Consider the following 18,199-nt stretch of genomic DNA (forward strand, 5'->3'; position numbering starts at 1 on the left):
AATGCAGAAAGCCAAAAGGACCCACTGATTAAGGGGTTTGTCTATGTCCACACACAAAATCGATGAGAGCCAGAGCCTCTGACTCTTGATTAGTGCCTTTCCCTATACCGTGATGCTACCTTGAGAAACTACTATTTGGAAGATCATTGTGAAGTGTAGTAGGGGATGTGGAGGATGAAGGCATAGTCCTTGACCTTCAAGGCTGCATAAATAACATAGCAGGGTCTCAGATAATTATATTATTGAGGATTTTTTAGTGATTAAAGTGTATATAAGTGAATGCAAAAGACAATTCTTGAAAACCGGGAGTGGATTTTATTCATTTTATTTCTTTCTATTCCAGTACAGTACCCAGCACATAGTAAGTGTTCAGAAAATGAATGCTACATCGATTTTGAATCACAAAATATTTAATGAGTTTTTTGCGTTTTGTTTTTGTAAATGTTCTTGTGTGTAAATGTGTTTGAATTAAACATTTCCTATAGTCTGGGACTTAAACTGGATGTTTTAGAGATTTTTCTTTGAAATAGGAGGTTGCTGGTAGGTAATATTTTTCAAAATTGTGGCTGCATTAAAAAAAAAAAGAAATGCAAATGTCAAGAGAGTTCTCATTCTGGCCATGTTAAGCATGGAATCCTCTCTATGTGGTACTTTTCCCCCAGTTTATTTCAAGCATTCATATGGCTTTGGTCAAAATAAGACCAGTATTTCCTGAATCATTTGACGTTCAGCTGTTGCTGAAGATGTTAAAACTACAGGCAAACCTGCTAATCGTTGGCAACAAAGCAGCTTAATCCTGGCTGACCAGCGATTTGTTTTGGAGCCTTTGGAGCAACAGAGAGATTCAAATTTATAAAAAGAGGTAAATAGTCGGTTAGAGATTAGAAGCAAAAAAAGGAAAAGACTTCTTTCCCCCAGACCACACACTGATAGGGAATCTTCCTTGAGCAATTGTTTGAGAATGTTTCATGTTTCTTCCCCCTCTCCTCCCCTTGGCTTCACTGCCCATTCCTCCCCCTTCCTCAGCCACAGAAGGTTTGATTGACACTTGTCACCACTGATAGAGAGAGAAAGATGCTTCAGGAAAAAGGGAGGGGGCAGGGGGAAGCAGCCTCGTCAAAAGCAGCGGTAGTCAAAAGATGATTCCTTCTTTCTGTGTGTGTTTTGTCTCTCTCTAAGTTATTCAAATCTGGGTGGCATCGAGGATAACTGGCATTTTGACACAGCTTAAGGGATTGTCTCACTAACACTATTGAACTGAAGCTGCCACCCTTTAAAAAAATGTATAAAGAGCTCTTTGGTATAATCTGATGTGTCTATAAATGAAAAGCAGTTTCATGTAAGAGGCCTTAAATATTTTTGAACAATTATATTTATTTTTGACTTATCATTTTGTTCCATCCATCTATAAGAGTACGGTTTATTGGCTTAAGAAAGGGCAAAGCTCTTACTTAGATTTCTTTAAAGAATATGCATAATAGCTTGGTGGATGTTGGTTGGTTACACAGCTGAGGCAGCTGGTTGAGAAGGTAGACATGGAATTTTCTATGCCAGGAAATGTTTGCCTTTGTCAGAAATATCTTTAGTGAGGGGGTGTGGAAGGAGCATTGGGAACCTAGGTTGGTCTGGTTATAGCCCCAGATATGCCACTGCCAACTGTAAGGTCTTATATAAGCCATGGAAGCACTCTGGGCCATGTTTCTCCCCACACCCTCAGGGAATTAGGCAGTAGAAAGGTGGTCCTGACCTCCTTTCAGCTTTAGGATCATGTGATTATTGACTTATTTTTTTATTTTATTTTATTTTTTTTTTGCGGTACGCGGGCCTCTCACTGCTGTGGCCTCTCCCGTTGCGGAGCACAGGCTCCGGACACGCAGGCTCAGCGACCATGGCCCATGGGCCCAACCGCTTCGCGGCATGTGGGATCTTCCCGGACCAGGGCACGAACTCGTGTCCCCTACATCGGCAGGCGGACTCTCAACCACTGCGCCACCAGGGAAGCCCTTGACTTATTTTTTAATTTACTCTTTTTAGTAGCATTTTGCCCTTCACGGTCTTTTGTGAATGGAGACACTTGGAATTTTAAAACTTTAGTTCAATTCAACAACTGATTATTGGTGCTTTTGTGGAAGGCACCATGCTGGGTACCTCATGGTGTATGTGTGTGTCTGTGTGTGTGTGAGTAGGTGGCACAGATGCTAAGGTGAGTTCCTGCTTCCTATTCTCAAGGACTTTGTAGTTTTCATGTCTCTTGTTGGCTTATTTTCTTATTTCCTATTAGTAAGATGCTCTGAATGTACAGTTGCTGGATTTAGCAAATAAAAACACAGGATGCCCACTTACATGTGAAATTCAGGACAACAAATAATAATTATGCAATATTTTGAATATACTTAGACTAAAAAAATTATTCGTTTTTTATCTGAGATTCACATTTAACCAGGCATCCTGTGTGTTATCTGGCCACCCTAAATGAAATCGCCCCCTGAGCTCTTCCTTCAGATGTCAGGAAAGTTTTGCTCATACCACATTTTTTTCAGCCTTGAATAAAACAGAGTCCAAGAGAAAATGAGAGTTATACATACTTTATCTGGTAGGACTGGTTTATTCATGCATTTAACAAATGTGTCTTGAGGGCCTACAAAGTGCTGGGAAATAGCGAGGTCCTGGGGATACAAGCAGAAGAAGATAGACACAGCCCATGTGCTCATGAAGGTTATGGTCTATCAGGAGGGAAAGAGACATTGACACATACACACTACTATATATAAAATAGATAACTAATAAGGACCTACTGTATAGCACAGGGAACTCTACTCAATACTCTATAATGACCTATATGGGGAAAGAATCTAAAAAAAAGAGTTGATATATGTATATGTATAACTGATTCACTTTGCTGTACAGCAGAAACTAACACAACATTATAAATCAACTATACTGCAATAAAATTTTTTTGAAAAAGTAATCACAGGTAATAAGTACTTAATTCCCATTGTCATAAGGCACATGAAGGAAAATGTAGGATGTAATGAGAATGTTCAACAGAGATGCTTAATATCATCTTGGGGGTCAGAGTAGGCATCTTTTTTTTTTGTGGTACGCGGGCCTCTCACTGCTGTGGCCTCTCCCGCTGCGGAGCACAGGCTCTGGATGCGCAGGCTCAGTGGCCATAGCTCACGGGCCCAGCTGCTCCACGGCACGTGGGATCCTCCCGGACCCGGGCACAAACCCGTGTCCCCTGCATCGGCGGGCGGACTCTCAACCACTGCGCCACCAGGGAAGCCCTGGAGTAGGCATCTTTGAGGAAGTGACATTTAACCTGAAACAACTGGGTTCTGGAGAAGAGTGTTCTGTACAGAGGAACAACTAAAGAGGTTTTGTTGCTCCCTTGTGGGAATAAGTTCAAGTCCAAGGGAAATTAAAAATAACAGTGCGTAGATTTTATTTTATTTATTTATTTTTTTAGTATAAAGCAAGAGCAGCTGTTACCTCAAGAAGAATCACATTTCTAGAATCAAGTGTTAGTGTTGCCATCGACCGTAACAAAGGCTCAGATCAGAGGGAAGGAGGAGAAACAGAGAAAAATGTCTTGATGTCTGCCAGTATGCCAGTGAGTCCATGCTTGTCACTTAGAGCCCATGATCTGTGAACTTAAAACACAACTGGGAGAACTCTCCCAACAAGAGATTAATTCAACAGCATTTTTATCACTTTGGTATGGTGGGTGGTATATTAGCTTGCTAGGGCTGCCATAACAAAATAAACAAAGTACAAAGACTAGGTGGCTTAATTAAACAACAGAAAATTATTTCCTCACAGTTCTGGAGGCTAGAAGTTCAAAACAAAGGTATTGGCATGGTTGGTTTCTCCCGAGGCCTCTCGCCTTGGCTCGCAGATGGCTGTCTTCTCCCTGTGCTTTCACATGGCCTTCCCTCTGTGCACATGAATGCCTGAGTCCAAATTTCCTCTTGTTATAAAGACACCAGTCATATTGGGTTTGAGGCCTCCCTAATGACCTCATTTAACTTAATTATCTCTATAAAGTCCTTATCTCCAAATGTAGTTACATTCTGAGGTACTGAAAGTTAGAACTTCAACATATGAATTTGTGAGGGACACAGTTCAGTCCATAACAGGTTGTATGGAAGGAAAGACTCTCTTTATTACCTCCTCTGTCAGAGGGAGGCTTTTGAGATATTTGTCGTCTTAACGAAATTTAGAAATTTTCAGTGTAGACAGTTCCAGTCCCAAGTCGGTCTTTTTTTCCCATTCAACATGTTCAAAAACTCTAATTTCCATTTCTCTTTTGAGTCCTGTGTTCCAGGTCTTGGGCATTTTCATCATGCTCCAGAGTGGACATGAAAACATCAACTTCATGGTGGATAGAGCTTGGTTGGAGGGGTCACTTAGCTAGGTCGTCAAATGGGCCAACTGGCTCCCTGTACCACCAGCCCTCAAATGCAGGCCTTTAGATGGGACCTGAAGGACGTTGGGTTCTATAGACACTCTTATCCAGGCTTACTGCCTCTTGTGGGCAATGCTTGGACAGACAGCGATGAAAAAAAAAGACTAAATCTTCAGGGATTACAGCCTTTTAATTGATCAGTGGCTGTTACTCATCTGTTAGGTTACTCATTCTTTCTCCACGGAGAGGAATAGGTAAGGGAGACATTAAGAAGCCAGGAGTTCTACTCTACTGCAGATCCCTGCATGCGGATTAAAACCTGAGGAATGTTTTATTAGTATCAGTATTAATATCAGTATTTGCATTAGTATTGGTATCAGTAGATAGTATTTGTATTAGTATTTGCACGAGTATTGGTGTCAACATTATCAGTATCAGTGTCAGTATTTGTTAGTATCAACACTGGTATTGGTGTTAGTATTAATATAATAAAATATCTAGGACCATGTCTTGGCACAAGCAGGGTCAAGAAGGGTTTATTTTCTTCACCTTCACTCTTCCTTTCACTGAAATTTCTCCTTTTGTTTTGGAGAAAGATTGATCATTTCTCTTCTGTATGATACATACTTATTGAGAAACATTTTGTGGAGTCAAATGAACTGTCACTGCAGAGTACTGACTTTGGTGTATAGAGATTTTTGGTTGAGAAGAACTTTGAATAGTAGATTCATTCTTGGAGAACGGAGCCCCCAGTGGAGAAGGGACCCTTTTTTGACAGTTTCTGTAAGGTTTGGTCTGGGAGAGATGATAGAGAGGTCAGGGTCGTGGGGGGCAGGCATGAACATGGACTCCTTCTCCCCATTGGCCAGCCTTGCAGAGACACTACAGAGAGAGTGGATAAGCATTTCAGAAGAGTTGGTGGGAGCAAGTGTCTTTGATTTTGATGTTTTTCCATGAGCAATCTTATTACTCTGGATACATTTTTCCAGTAACAGCTCGTCCACCTACTTTGTTAAATGTAAATCACCCCTTGCTAGATAAACTAGACCTTTGTGTGGGAGGAACTGAGATGTTAGTGCTGAAATGAAGAGGGACACAGTCTGTAGAAACTGCATTTATCTGTGTTTTGGAAAAGGGGATCTTTAGATCGTTGTTACATGCCATGGTACCTCCCTCAGAAAGTTAGGTATCATTCAGCAAGCCTTCATGACACATATTCAGTGATCCCTAAGTCCCACCAAGACAAAAAGAAAAAGAGAGAGAGAGATCACAGATTTGTACCAATAGACTGTACAGTGTGATTTTCCCACCTATGTTCTGTGATATCAGGGAGAACTAATATTCTGAAGCCTAAGCATCCAGTCACAGCAGCTCAGGTGCAGTTGTTCAGAATACAGGCTCCTCAGTCAAACCATGTGGGTCCAAGTTCAAGTAATATGATTTATCAGTTGTGTGACTTAAGTCACCTGTGTATTAAATGAGATATATATAAAGTTTTGAGACCAGTGTCAAGCCCTGTTAAGGAAATGCTTAATGAGTGTTATCATCATCATTGGTATCATGATCATCATCCTTTCATCTGATCATGGCAAGTGGATGGGACTGAAAAATAAGCTGGTCTGCTTTCGTCAGATCATGTGTTGTAAATTGACCCATGAAAAATGAGACTCATGAAATATTGTGGTCTGGTACCAGTCCAGAGTCCTGTTGGCCATTCCAGACTCAATCCCAAAGGAGAGAACTCAGCTCTTTAGTGCACATTATGGGGATAGGAAAGCTGTGGGACTTGTATCCTTGTTAAAAAATGAGCCAGTAGCACTGCAGCAATCTGAGACTTACTGATGAGTTTTTTGTCTCAGCTCCCTAGATTCTTCTTGACATTTTTCCTATTTGATTTTTCACTTTGACTTTTCACATCAGTGTGTTAAAGCTACTAGAGAAGTCTCTAAAGATGGCACAACCACAGAAGATTGAGGGAAGATGAAGAAGTGCTGATCAGTCTTCCTAGGATGGCTTCCATTTTGCTGACACTAAGGCCATCTGCTTTGCTACATTGGCACATATATGCTTTAAACACCCAGACTTCCCTTTGGACGTGCAAATACATGTCCCCAAATCAATTCAATCTCTTTTGGACTCTAACTAGTCAATTTGGGGCAAATTGCTGAACCTCTTTTCAGTAGATAGATTTTTCCAAAAATTCTGTATGATCGTAGGCAAAGATAGTCTTAGATGGGCTCTGGAGGTAGACCTCCTGGGTTCCAGTCCTCGCCTCACCACTTACTGGAACTCGGGCAAGTAATTCTCTGTGCATCAGTTTCCTCTTCTGTAAAGTGGGAATGAGAATAGCACTGTGCTGTTGTTTAGAGGATGAAATGAGATCTCTTTTGTAAAGCACTTAGCCTAGTACCTAGCAATGGCAAGCCTAAGTGTGCTTCAGTTATTTGAGCAATACTGCCTTGAGAGTAGCCAATCCCCCTCTTTTAACCATTTTAAATTGTGACCCTACCTTAAGATTTGGTGAAAACATATCAAGAGTGGATAGCCTTTTCATTATTGTATAACTTTAGTCATATAATGAAAAACATTATAGGTTATCTTAATTATATAGATACTTACATGCATATGTGAGTGTGTGTGAGTGTATGAGTACATATACATATGTAATATGTTACCAAAGACCTACAAGCATTTCTGGGGACAATTAGTGTCAGGAGAATGCCTACACAAATTATACAAATTATGCTTCAGGTTATCCAAATAGATGGTAAAGCCAAGTGTTTTCCTATGTAGAAGTATTCCAGCTAATAAATGAAGACAGAATAATAGAATTAAGGCCTTACCATTTCTTGCTCCCTAATGATTTAATGAATATAGGCAATGATTATTGGTGGCTGCTAGCATCACAAAAAGACAATCAGATATTGTGTATGTTCTGTGTACAGCACCATCCATGAGATAGTGTTGTCCTCTCTGCCAAAATTGAACCTGAATCTGGTCAGTCAAAAACTATTGAGGACTGAGGAACACAGTCAAAAACACCAGAGAGGTGCAGTCAGCAAAACTCAGACTGTTTAAGACATTACAGGACAAATAACTTGTTTATTTGACAACACTGAAAACATTATAAGAAGAAAGATAAAGGAAGAGCATACAATTAAAAGAGAAAAGAAATCTATCAACTACTTCATTGTATGGAGTCACTTTTAAGTCCAAATTTGAATAAATAAACTGTAAAAAAAGAAAAGCAAGTTTATAAAACAATCAAATAAATATGAACACTGCATAGTTGATTATATTAAGGAAAATTGATTAAATTTGGTGGTATTAATGATACTGAAATTATGTTTTAAAAAGAGTCAGGTCAAATACTCTTTTCTTTTACCTAAATGCTTAAAACTTTTAAATTGTGAAGGGAATTTAAAGAAGATCTAAAAAATGGAGAGGTACATCATGTCCATGGATTGGAAGACCCAAATTTGTGAAGGTGGCAATTCTCCTCAAATTGATCTATAGATGAAATGCAATCCAAATGATAATCCCAGCATGCTTTAAAAGTAAACTAAATTGATAGGCTGATTCTAAAATGCATAAGAAGAGCAAAGTATTTAGAAGAGCCAAAACAATCTTAAAAAGCACAAGGTTGAAGGGCTTGTACTACCAGATTTCAAGGCTTACTATAAAGCTAGAATTATCAAGACATGGTTATATTGGCATAAGGTCAGATGTATAGATAAGTGGAACAGAATAGAGAGTCCAGAAATAGATTCACATCATAAGGTCAAAGTTTCCAAAGAATTCATGGAGAAATATTCAATAGTAACAAATGGTTACCTGTATGAAAAAAAAAGAAAATAAACATTCATCCTTACTTCACACCATGCACAAACTTTAATCAAAATTAATCAAATGCTTAATTGTAAGAGCTAAAACTATTCAACTTCTAGAAGAAAACATAGGAGAAACATTGGGTTATAGGCAAAAACTTCTTAAACAGGATGTAAAAAGTATACTCCATAAAAAACAACTATAAAATGTACTTTATAAATTTTAAAAAATACTCTTTTTAAAAAATTTCCATGAACCTTTAATCCAGATTTCCCAAGTGTTAACATCATACACACAGTACAGTGATAAAAATCAGGTAATTAATATTGACACAGTGTTATTATTCAAATCGTAGACATTATTTGAATTTTCCCAATTGTTCCAGAATGTCTTTGATGTGGCCCAGAATCCAACCCAGGATTACATGTTGCATTTTTTTTAAACATCTTTATTGGAGTATAATTGCTTTACAATGGTGTGTTCGTTTCTGCTTTATAACAAAGTGAATCAGTTATACATATACATATGTTCCCATATCTCTTCCCTTTTGCGTCTCCCTCCCTCCCACCCTCCCTATTGCACCCCTCTAGGTGGTCACAAAGCACCGAGCTGATCTCCCTGTGCTATATGGCTGCTTCCCACTAGCTATCTATTTTACGTTTGGTAGTGTATGTAGTGAGAGAGTCCATGCCACTCTCTCACTTTGTCACAGCTTACCCTTCCCCCTCCCCATATCCTCAAGTCCATTCTCTAGTAGGTCTGTGTCTTTATTTCCATCTTACCCCAGGTTCTTCATGACCTTCTTTTTTTTTCCTTAGATTCCATATATATGTGTTAGCATACGGTATTTGTTTTTCTCTTTCTGACTTACTTCACTCTGTATGACAGACTCTAGGTCCATCCACCTCACTACAAATAACTCAACTTCGTTTCTTTTTATGGCTGAGTAATATTCCATTGTATATATGTGCCACACAGCCACTATGGAGAACAGTATGGAGGTTCCTTAAAAAACTACAAATAGAATTACCATACGACCCAGCAATCCCCCTACTGGGCATATACCCTGAGAAAACCATAATTCAAAAAGAGTCATGTACCAAAATGTTCATTGCAGCTCTATTTACAATAGCCAGGAGATGGAAGCAATCTAGGTGTCCATCATCGGATGAATGGATAAAAAATACTCTTTAAAAGACACAGTTAAGGAAGCAAAAGAGGCAAGTTACAGACAGAAGAATATTTGCAAAATGTGTATTTGACAAAGAGCTGGTGTATTAGTTATCTATTACAGTGTAACAAATTATCCCCCAAACTTGGCAGCTTAAACAAACAGTTTTTTATTTCCCACTGTTACTGAGGTCTGGAAATCTAGGAATGCCTTAGCTACTTTGTTCTGGCTCAGAGACCTTTCACACGATTGCAGGAAAGCTGTCATCAGTGCTTCTCAGTCATCAGGAAAATATTAAATTACAACAACAAAGAAATACCACTGTATACTCACCAGAATGTTTAGAGTAAAAAGAATGGCAATGCCAAGTGCTGGTGACCATCTGAAACTGTCATATACTGTTTGTAGGAATACATAATGGTACAGTCACTTTGATAAAGAGTTTGACAATTTTCATATAAAGTTAAACATGTACTTTCCATATAACCTGGCAATCTCATTCTTAAATATTTTCTAAGAGAAATGAAGTTCTATGTCCATACAAAGACTGTGTGCAAATATTCATAGCAGCATCATTCATAAAAGCCCAAACCTGGAAACAACCAAATGTCCATTAGCTGGTGAGTGGATGAATACATTCTGGTGTATTCATACTGTGAAATACTTTCAGCAATAAAAAAAAAAGACTAAATTGTTAATGTGCACAATCACATGGGTGATTCTCAAAAACAGTATGTGAAGTGAAAAAAATCAACCACAAAAGACTATGTAACACAAAAGGAAAAACTATAGTTACAGAAAGCAGATTAGTTGGGTCCAAAGGATGAAGGCGAGGATTGTCTACAAAGGGAATGAAGGACCTTTTGGGGGTGATGTAAATGTTCTGTATTTTGATTGTGGTAGAGCTTACACAACTGTAAATAATTATCAAAATTCAACAAGCTGAATACCAAAAATGAATGAATTTTATTCTGTGTAAATTATACCTCAATAGAGCTATTAACAAATAGTTATTTTTAGAGACATGCTGAAATATTTACAGATGAAAGATAGGATGTTTCAAATTTGCTTCAAAATAATTCTGAGTCCAGTATGATAAATAAGAGTATATGGAAGCAAGACTGGTCTTGAGTCGACATGTGTTGAAGCCAGATGATGAGTACATGGAGGTTTCTTATGTTATTTTCTTTATTTTCATATTTTAAAAAAGGTCTCCACAATAAACATTTTTAAAGCAAAACAAATCACACTGATTAATTATATCTGAATTGTACTTATTCAGACCCTTTTAGTCTCTCCAGGCAGCCATTGAATCATGCATCTTGAACAAGCAGAAAGGTGAAAGCGTAGCTATATTAATTAGAGTTGTAACAAAAAGACTCTAAAATATGTAGATTGAACAAGATAGAAGTTGATGTCTTTATTTGTCACTCATTAACTCTTCCAGAACTGAGTGGGCAATCTAGGATGAGGAGGGGAATCTGCTCCATAGGGTCCTTTGGGGGCCCAAGTTCCTTCTATCTTGTTCCTTTGCCTCCTCCAGGATGTAACTTTTAATGGTTAAAACTGACCCACCAGCACCATTTCAGCCAGTGGGAAAGAAGAAAGAGAGTGAAAGGCAAGAAATACTCTTTTCAAACATTGCTACTATTCACATTCCACTGGTGAGAACTTAATCTTGTACCTGCTTGCAAGAGAGGCTGGGAAGCATAGCCTGTAGGTGGATAACATATTAATTTGCTAGACATTTTCAGATAAGATACACACTCACACACACACAAACACACACACACAGCTTTTTGTGTACCTTTTTTAGGAATACAGGGTAACACTAAGATGAGTACAAAAACTGTGATAGAGGAAGCATGGAATTCATGCAATGGGATAGAGCACATAAAAGAGGCAAAGAGATTTATTTCTCAGGCAACAGCACTTGGAAATCTCAGGATGACGGTTCTGCAGATTAAAAGAGGAAGGAGATTCTAGGTGAGGAGAAGTGGAAGTGGTAGAATTACCTAAGTGTCTGACTGTGGGAAAGAACATGGAGAAGGAACTCAGAGTTTAGTTGGTGAGTTTGGGAGTATCACAAATATAGAAAATTATACAACTGGAAAATGAAGTGGTTGACTCAAGGTAGAAATTGGGCAAGAGGAAAAAATAGAACTATAGTTCATGACTTGACTCAGCAAAGAACAACATTTGCCCAGACAGAGTAGTGTGAATATTTGATACTGATTTAACCAAAAATTGTGATAATACTATAATTTGTAATAATGAGAGAGGACAGATAGGTAGGAGGAACATAAAAGTTATATAGATTGTCATCTTTTGAATTAGGAAGACAATAGAAAATGTCAAAATTGACATAGCTGCAGAGGCATATAGTTTAGAAATATGGAAGAAAAGGCTAAGAGGCCAAGAAGGAGTTGCCTTTATAGAGTGGGGCTGGGTTTTTTTTTTTTAATGCACTTGTTCTATTGACTATTTATCTCAGTTAACTATGTGTATGCTGTTCTTTGATAAAAGCAAAATTTAATCTCATTGGGAAAGAAATTGTTTGGAGCATAAAAACTGAAAATCAAAAAGAGAGAAAACACTTCTTTACATTCCATGTTTATAAGAGTGGTTACTGAGGAAAAGCGACACAAGGGATGATTGGGAACAAGTGAAAGGCTGAGACCCTCGAATCTGCTGGGAGGTAATTTTAGGAATGAGAGTTTCTCCAAAGATTGCCCTCTGAGACCTCGCCTTTGAAAAACAGTCCCAATTCTGTGACTCAGTACTGGCTGTTGCGTCAGTATGAATCAGATTCCAGGCATTTTAAGAATAAATGACACTGGTAGAATTTTTTGGCTTGCAGGTCATCTTTTATTAATCTTATGTCCTGAGGATTGTGTGACATAAGCTAACAGATGGAGACCAGAGATAGAAACTTTGTAGGAGAGGTGCTTACATACACAGCTTTTTAATGAATTATATATATATTAAAGATCGAAGGTGGAGTCTGTTTTGTTCTCCACTATGTCTCTTAGACCATGTTAAAATTACAACACATAATGGTTAAATGGAGATATAATGGGTATCATTCCACCTAATGGAACGAATGAATTGGAAACTGTTGGATTTTAAGGAATTTTTGCATTTCTGAGTGAGGGAAACAGCCTGCGTATTCAAATATATCTTATTACCAATTGTTGAAGCTGCATCATTCCATAAAATACAGATGTATTGAGTACGTTCTGAAGAAAGTTCATTTTTAAAATCAACATTTCAAATTCTGTCGGTAACCTCTCACCCTGAAACCACATTAGGGGGTTGTATTCATGATCCTCAAATTTTCATCGTTTGTCCATTTTACTATGCTTTTTACCAAACTTGAGGAGAAGCACTGCGCCAAAGAAATGGAAAGAAACAGCGCATCTTGACTAAATCAGTTGGAAGCATTAACAGTCCATTGCAACTCAGATAAAAAAGATTTCACTTTGTTTCTGTGAAAATGAGGAGATTAGAAAACGGGAGAAACTGTTCATGAGGATAATTCTTCCTCACTTTAAGAGCTGAAGGCTTTTCTAATGAGGGTCGCTAAGCCCGTTTTGCATCACACAGAATCCAGCGTTGCCACCTGCTTAGAGTGAGAGCACACTGAGTAAAAATAACAGAAATGAATGCAAGAAGTTACCCCAAAATGGGCCTGCTCGAAGGTTAAAGTGGGAAAATAAAAACACATTTTTCCTTTACAAACATATGGATGAAGAATGATACTGTGCTATTATTCTGAATGTTTTCCTAAATCACATCTGACCAGAGTCCAAAATGTGTCTAAGAGAAGGCCCCAAAATGACGCTTTCTGGGGAAAAAAATCAGTCTTAATTCCCCTTTGTCATAATTTAATACTTTTCTCTGTTACATTTTTCTTTAGTCAACAATGTAAAAACAAATTTCTTGCAGATCTGAAAACTGTGTGTGTGTGTGTGTGTGTGTGTGTGTGTAGGGGAGAAAAACACTGTGGTTTATGTAACTGCAGTCATTCTCTAGATTACCATTTCATGGTACACCACACAGCAAAGCAAGCAACCTGTGTCTTTCACGCAAAAGTGTGTGTGGCAGGGAGAGGGCTGGAATGGGGGTGTGGGAAGCCCTCAGCCCCGAATGTAATCAGATAAAGCTAGTGGCTTGGTATTAGGATGTTAGCTTTGTCTAAGTCCTAGCATCTTCAATGAGCCAGCCCTCTCTTCATTCGTCACCCCAGCGCCCCTTTTGTGGAAATCATTTCCCATTGGTATTTCCCAGAGCTTGGAGTCGATAGGCGACTAGCCTCTTTGCGTGTACCATTATTTCCAGCAAGCTTGCTACATCTGCAGTAAATCCTGGAGGATTTGTGGGTGGACTGAGAAAATATAAGTGACAGAATGAGGGGTAAGGCCTGGATTCAACTGAAACAAAAGCTTTTCCGTTCTGCCCCGATGTGACAGTCACGAGCCTCTGAAGATTTGATTCGATCAAGTTTTTGCCAGCTGTCTCGTGGAGTTGGAGCAAGTTCAAAATGAAGCCCATGAGCATCTCTTTCACTCTCTGCTAAGCTTGCCTCTGAGTACCAGTGATGAAAATCTCTCTCTTTCTTAGCTTTTTTATGTGGTGATGGTGAGCACTGGGTATTCAAGGTGTGTCAGCTGTGCCAGGGAGCTGTCTTAGTTGATAGACCCTGAAAAGGCAGGCTCTGGCTTTACACAGCAGCCACAGACCATTTTCAGGTGTGGAAGCAAGAAGTGTTTAATCAGAATTTCTCAGCTTGGTTGCAGAGGTTCTACGATGAGCCCTTCAAAACAAAGTCGTTTTTAAGCAAGATCAAATCCATGGCTGTCATTTCATATAAGTTTTTCTCCTCTTGGGTTTTATTTTTTTCCTTTTATCCAGAAAAGCTTAACTTAGAAGTGGTGTCTGTTTATCAGCGATGGCTCATCATGTCCATGTGTGTGTGCATGCACGTGTGCATTTCAACATAAAATGAAGGGAGGCACTGCGGCTTCTGAGGAGCATATTGCACAAGAATCTGCACAGTTGCTGAGATATTTTCATGTGGTGCTTGGGATTTCAGGATCCCTTGCTAGGACTCTGTATCAGTCAGAATAGTCTGGGTTATGTCTTGATAACAAATACGTCTAAAATTTCAGTGATTTACAACAACAAAGGATGATTTGTTGTCCATGTTCTGTGTTTGCTATAGACTCAATGTTTGTGTCTCCCCCTCCTACAAATCCATATGTTGAAGCCCTAGTCTCCAAGTGATGGTATTTGGAGGTGGGCCTTTGGGAGGTAATTAAGTTTAGATGAAATCATGAGGGTTCCCCCGCCATGATGGAATTGGTGACCTTATAAGGGGATGAAGAGACTGCAGTTTCCCTGCCGCCCCCACTCCTCTCTCTCTGCCTCTAATGTGAGGATTCAGCCAGAAGACAGCCATCTGCAAACCAAGAAGAGAGCTCTCACCAGACATCAAATATGCCGGCACCTTGATCTTGGACTTCCCAGCCTCCAGAACTATGAGGAATGAATGTTTATTGTTTAAGCCACACAGTCCCTGGTATTCATTGTAGCAGCCCAAGCTGAGTAAGAGTTGGGCCAACTGTGCTCTGAGCTGGGACCTTGGTGGATGGAGCAGCCTTTGTCTGGGACATTGCTTGTGTCATGGCAGAGGGAAGTGGGAGAATGGCAAAGCATGTAATGACTCTTAAAATCTCTGTTTACAGAGACATGTGTCTCCTCCACTCACATTTTCTTAGCCAAAGCAGGTCACAGACCTAATTTTCTCATCAATGGGGTGGAGAAAGATAAGCATTCCACTGGAAGGAAACAGGACAGCTTGGAGGTACAGTGATACAATCTCCAGGAGCCCTTAGTTTCCCTATATGTAAGGGGAGGGGATTTGATGTCTCTGATTCCTTTCAGTGACACCGTGAGGCAGAAGTCCTGCCTCCAGAGACCTGATGGAGATACTCCAGTGCAGAGAAAGCTCCGGGACCATCACAACATGGCTGAAGAATATATGTCACAGCCAAATAATTGTTGTGGAAAATAGGAAAAAACAATCCACAAAGAACCTAGGAGAAACTGTTTTCAAATATTACACTTCATTTAAATCAGAAATATTTCCCTCCTTCCATGAGAAATAAAAGTCATTTTTAATCCTTTTTTTCTGTGTGATATATAACACTTATAGATAAGATCTGGAAAGATGAATGTACAGCTTAGTTATTATAGAGAGAACACATATACAACCACCATCCAATTCTAAAACTAGAACATTGCTGGTATTCCAGAAGCCCCAAGGGGCTTCTTCCCAATAACATCTCCCCTCGCTCATTTTTTCTTAAAGATAATTGGTAAAGCCTTTCTTAGAATTTCCTGCAAACTGATTCTAAGATGGAAAGTTACAGGCAGAAGTTTACTGGGAATATTCCTGGGATACACACCTGTAGGAAAGTCGGGAAGGCAAGATGAGTAGAGAGAGAAGCTGGTCCACAGTGTGGTTGCCCCAGAGAGAGTGGCCAATCCCACAGGGGTCTCTGAGATGGGTTATCCCTTCAGAGTTGTCCTGAATTGAGGCAGGTGGGAGTGGGCTTTCATAGTCCCACATGGGCCAGTTATTGGACACAGACCAACCCCCGGGGAGGGCAGGTGACCTTGGGAGTACAGTTCTCTGTGGCCAAGGGTAATGCTGGTGAGGGATTGGCTATGAGCCATCACCAGAGCATATCCTCAGCAGCTGAGAATGACGCCGGGTCCTGAAGAGGGGATCCTGGAGCACCACGCCATCCACGACACTAGCTGTCACGGTCATTACTTCCTTTACATGCTTTTAAATTTTAACATTCAAGTATGTCTCACGCATTTTAAAAAATATCTGGCTTGTTTCACTCCACATGATATTTTTAAGATTCAACATTGTTGCCTGTGATTGTGATTCATTCATTTTCATGACAGCATCGTACCTATTTTATTGTACCCCAATGTATTCACCCATTCTACTGTAGAGACACATTTGGGGTGTCTCCTGCCTTTGGCTCTATACATAATACTGCTGCAGATATCCCCATAAATGGTTCCTGGTACACATTATTTTTTTATTAAAGTATAATTGATTTACAATATTGTGTTAGTTTTAGGGATATAGCCAAGTGATTCAGTTGTGTATTTTTTCAGATTATTTTCCATGGTAGGTTATTACAAGATATTGAATGTAATTCCCTCTGCCATATAGTAACTCCTTGTTGCTTATCTATTTTATGTGTAGTTGTTTTTGTCTATTAATCCCACACTCCTAATTTGTCCCTCCCTCTCCCCTTCGGTAACCATAAGTTTGTTTTTATGTCTGTGAGTGTCATGTGGGTAGACAACCAAGGAGTGGCATTGCTGGGATATGAGCTATACATACTTTCAATTTTCCAAGGCACTGCCAGACAGCTTGCTTCCCACCAACAGCATTTTTGTCCCCATAGTTCCACATCCTCATCAACACTTAGTATTTTTGTTGTTTCTTTTTTTTTTTTTTTTTTTTTTTGCGGTACGCGGGCCTCTCCCTGCTGTGGCCTCTCCCGTTGCGGAGCACAGGCTCCGGACGCGCAGGCTCAGCGGCCATGGCTCACGGGCCCAGCCGCTCCGTGGCATGTGGGATCCTCCCAGACCGGGACACAAACCCACGTCCCCTGCATTGGCAGGTGGACTCCCAACCACTGCGCCACCAGGGAAGCCCTGTTGTTTCTTTTTAATGTAGCCATCTGGCGGGTATCCAGCCATGTCTCATCATGGTTTTATTTTCCACTTCCTTGATAACTAGAGCCTCTTCATATGTATTTTTTAATCCACTTAGATCTCCTCATTTGTGACGAGTCTGTTTTTGTCCATTTTTCTTTTGAGTTCTCTTTTTCCTACTGAATTAAATAAGATCTTTATATATTTTAGATGTATAAAAATTAGCTAAATATTGCAAAGTTTTTTCTACACTATGGATACCTTTTTACCCTCTTAAAGTTGTCTCAGAAGTTCTTAATTTTAAAGTAATCAAAATATATTAATTTTTTCTTTTGGCTAGTGCTTTTTCTGGTATCTTATGAAATGTGTTGACCTTAAGCTTGCATAAGTAGCATAGATTCAGACACCTTGTGAAATATACTGTCTCATTCAATTCTGTAATGAGAAGGTATTTTGTGCTATTCTTTCCTAAAAATGCATTTTGAGTATCTGGAGAGAGAAATGATTTTCTTATCAAACAGATCAATTTACTTTCATTTTAAGTTCAGATTCTTTTAGTTTTGACCATTGAATCCACAGGGAAATGGTGCTAGTTATTTAAACAGAAAAGAGAAATCAACCTGCAAGGATGTGCAAATAGCATTCAAATACAGTTAAGTTTTTGAAGTTGGAATCTCTTTTCAGAGACATAATCATTGGACTAGTTAAAAGGGAAAAAAAATTTAACTCAGCAGGAGGCAGCAAAGAAAATCTGTTAGGTACAAGCTGGAAAAATGAACAGATCCAAAAGGATTTAGATGAGTTCATGGATTGATGGTTTTAATAATGGGATTATTTAAGGAAGTTGAGAGTTTTAGGGTCTATCCATCACCTTTCAAGAGCTATGTCACTCAGGGCAGTGACTCCCAGCAGTTCCTTCCAGCCATCTCATCAGACATTAGTGAGGCCATTTGACCCTAGCGTATTCCAAATTGCTAATTCCCCTTTCCTCTATGCATCTCCCAGGGTCAAGAATGCAGGCATGAATTTAAGATGGTGGAGGC

The sequence above is a fragment of the Hyperoodon ampullatus genome (assembly GCF_949752795.1).
Source record: "Hyperoodon ampullatus genome assembly, chromosome: 11".
Lineage (NCBI taxonomy): Eukaryota > Metazoa > Chordata > Mammalia > Artiodactyla > Ziphiidae > Hyperoodon > Hyperoodon ampullatus.